This window comes from Tupaia chinensis, unplaced genomic scaffold (genome assembly GCF_000334495.1).
Source record: "Tupaia chinensis unplaced genomic scaffold, TupChi_1.0 Scaffold143788_1, whole genome shotgun sequence".
Taxonomy (NCBI): Eukaryota; Metazoa; Chordata; class Mammalia; order Scandentia; family Tupaiidae; genus Tupaia; species Tupaia belangeri.
This window is the reverse complement of record NW_006203637.1, coordinates 94,124-97,905: the sequence shown is the minus strand read 5'-3', so window position 1 is coordinate 97,905 and position 3,782 is coordinate 94,124.

Genomic DNA, 3,782 nt, shown 5'->3' with positions numbered 1-3,782 from the left:
AATAAAGATGGGTTATATTGTAAATCACAACTAGGGAAAGTTAAGGCTCATCTTTCTGGTATCTGCCTCACCTAAAACTCATTGATAATTATGGAACACATTATCTGACCACAATATAAAAAATATGAAGCTAGGGACCAGCAGTTAGCGTAATGGCTATGCCGCTGGACTCCCATGTAGTCGACCGCGGTTCAAGTTGACTCGGTGGCTTAAACTCACACTGGGCGCCTGTGCGTGCATGCCCAAGATCCGGAGAGGAGAATGGAGAAGAAGGGATTGCAGCGTGGCCATCCCCCCCTGGGGGGTTATTTCTTGCTTTCTATCTTTCTGTCTCTCTCTGTCTGGCGAGCGCACATGCCCTATAGCAAAAAAAATTCTCCAAAAAAAAGAAAAAAATAAGAAGCTATAAATAGTTTGTCCCACTCACTCACATACTCCCCCAGAAGTAGAATCCTGCACATTTGAAAATATGAAAAAGAGTTTTATAAGTAAACCATGAGTTGAGTCAAAAAAATTAAAAACGATGATAAAAACATATAGAACTGAGTTATACACATGGACTACTATTAAAGCATATGGAGAAGATTTATAGTCATATATATTCATGTTGAAATATGAGGATAAAATAGTAACCTTTGCATTCTATATAAAAAAATTAGAAAAAAAACTTAAATTTTCCAATAACTATGTTTAACTCTACACAATTTACAATACACATTCAAATATATGTACAACCATAAAAGAACAGATGATAATAGAATATAAAATATTTTCTGAGCACTCTTACTAACTTTATAAATCTATCTCTGTCTTACCACCAAAATTAGAAGTGGATAGTACAACAACTGAAAAATACTACAGGTCGATTTCACTAGTATAAAAAATCTTAAGTAAAAAATAGGTCATTAAACCCAAGTTATCATATTCCCATATAACACACCATAACTAAGTAGAGTTTATGCTAAGAATGCAAATATATTTACATTGGATATACTATTATTCACATGTAACACATAAGTTTAAAAGAGAAATTCATTACACATTCCCATTGCAGGGGATTGAATGTTCTTTGCATTTTTCCCACTGTGGTAGAGAATATTGCTAAAGATTTATTTAAATTCAGTTATTCATTAAGTCTTTCAAAAATCTCAACATGTAAAAGTTTCCCTAAATCTGTAGAAACCTAGTGCATGTAATTGTTAGTGGGTAAGACACAGGGAATAAGCCCTGGGAATTGAGAAAATGTTGAAATTGGTTTAGCTCTCTGGACTTCAGCCATTTTCCCCATTCAATGAATCAGTAACTAATGACAAAGAATCGCCATGGGACATCTATATCTTCCCATGGTCCCTGTTCAATATCCAATTCTAAATGGAATGGAGAAGTGATAAAATGGGGAAAGGATCAAATGGAGTGCTGAGAAGAAGAGGAACAGAAAAAGAAGAATTTTACTTAAGTCAATATTTAAGATAAGTCAATATTTAAAATAAGTTGATATGTAAGCTCATACACATCTGATGCAGTTCTCTTACTGGAGCATTTGATCTAAAGGAAGCCAAAATCATCTTATATTCTCAAAATCTGTAGATAACTGAATCAGGTATATGAATCAGGTATATATTTTTTATTTTATGTCAACCACTATTTAATCTATTTGTTTGGTATTTTTTCTTTTTAAAGTGATAGTAAGAACTTAACTACAGGGAAAAAAAACTTGGAAAGATGGCTTATGGTTGATATTGAACTGATGATTTTGTTCAAATTCACGACTCAACCATAAAATGTTTGCATCCATTTTTTTCTGGTGCATTAAGTTTGATTTTGGATGCGATTTTTAAAAAAGTTCAAGAACAATTTCTATAATATCTAGCTTTTCATTGTTGTTCTAGGGTTTTTTCCTTTGAGATACTGAATATCTCATAAAAGCAAACTAACAGTATTTTATAGATACATTCATTTCAACTCTAGCTCAGTCCAGCACCTAGATGAAATGACATTTAGTAGAAGAATGCAGTTATCAGTATATGGGATTTAGATTTTTCTTTGTCTTCTGCCCACTCCTCTATAAATTTTCATTCATCTTCATTAAAAGACAGTTGTTATTTTATAGGTGACTCACCAATTTAAAAGAGATGGTTGAGACCAGCAGATGGAATAATGATTACATGGCTAAACTCCCATGTAGTCGACCACAGTTCAAGTCCTGGAACTGGTGACCTAAAACACACTGAACATGTGTGTGTGAGTGCCCAAAATCCTAAGAGGAGAATGGAGGAGAACGGATTGTGGCATGGCCATTGCTCTTGGCTATGAGGGGTGGTTGTGATTTCTCAGTTTCTGTCTTTCTGTCACTGTCTCTCTGGTGAGTGCACACAACCTATAGCAAAAATCTCTCAAAAAATACATCAAAATAAAAGAGATGGATAAGAGAAGTTATCCAATACTTTTTTTAAAAACTCATGCTCATTTTGATAAAAAATTTCTTTCCTAACAAAACAGTGTTCAGAAGGAATGTTTATGCTCACCTGAGTGGTAACTATTGATCTATATAGTTTTGTAAAGATTTCATTATAGTTATTTTGTCATAGCATGCATTGTTCACTAACTTGATTATTTATTTATTTATTTATTTATTTATTTATTTATTTATTTATGGAGAGGTTTTTGCTATAGGGCATGTGCGCTCGCCAGACAGACAGAGAGAGAAAGAGAAATAGAAAGCAAGAAATCACCCCCCAGGGGGGATGGCCACGCCGCAATCCTTTCTCCTCCATTCTCCTCTCGGGATCTTGGGCACCACGCTCACACACCTAGCGTGAGTTTAAGCCACCGGGTCCGGGACTCGAACCATGGTCAACTATGTGGGAGTCCAGCGACATAGCCATTACGCTAACTACTGATCCCGAACTTGATTATTTTTTATGCTCAAGTTTTTGGAAGAAACTTTGTAGAGAATAATATAACAATAGTTCATTCAGCAAATATTATTAGAGGATTTTGCTCCAAAGAATAAACTTTATTACCCCCCCAAGGTAAAAAGCACTATCTTTTAATATTTCAGGAAACAAATAAATATAACCTTCCACCTGTTTAACCAGTAAGGGTTATTATTATGAAGTTAATTTATAATACATTTAGTAATAATTTTACATTAACTTCTTAAACCAATCTTCTCATTTTTCAAGTTGGATAGTTTTGTTCATTGCATTCTCTTGAACCATACTTGACAGATTTCACTTAGATACTGTACTACTGAGAGGTGTCACTTCTGAAGACTTGGGATAGAGTTCTGAACATATTACATTCTTGTTACATAATATTGAACATATTAAAGAATACCTTAACCTTTTTGAGTTTCAATTTTCTTTTATTAAAAATAAGGATAACATACTAGTCTTACTGATTATTGTACAGTTAACTGTTCATATATTATATATAAAAAGAATTTCAAACTAAACAGTTTTACAAACTGACATCCTTGGTTTCATAATCATGTAAAGACTGACATTCAGGGACCAGCAATTAGCGTAATGGCTATGTCTCTGGACTTCCATGTAGTCAACCGTGGTTTGCGTCCCGGACCCGGTGGCTTAAAACTCACGCCGGGCGCGTGTGCGTGCGTGCCCAAGATCCCAACAGAAGAATGGAGGAGAAGGGATTGCGGCGTGGCCATCCTCCCTTGGGGGTGATTTCTTGCTTTCTGTCTCTCTGTCTCTCTCTCTGTCTGTCTGGTGAGCGTGTGTGCCCTATCACACACACACAAAAGAAAGACTGACATTCAT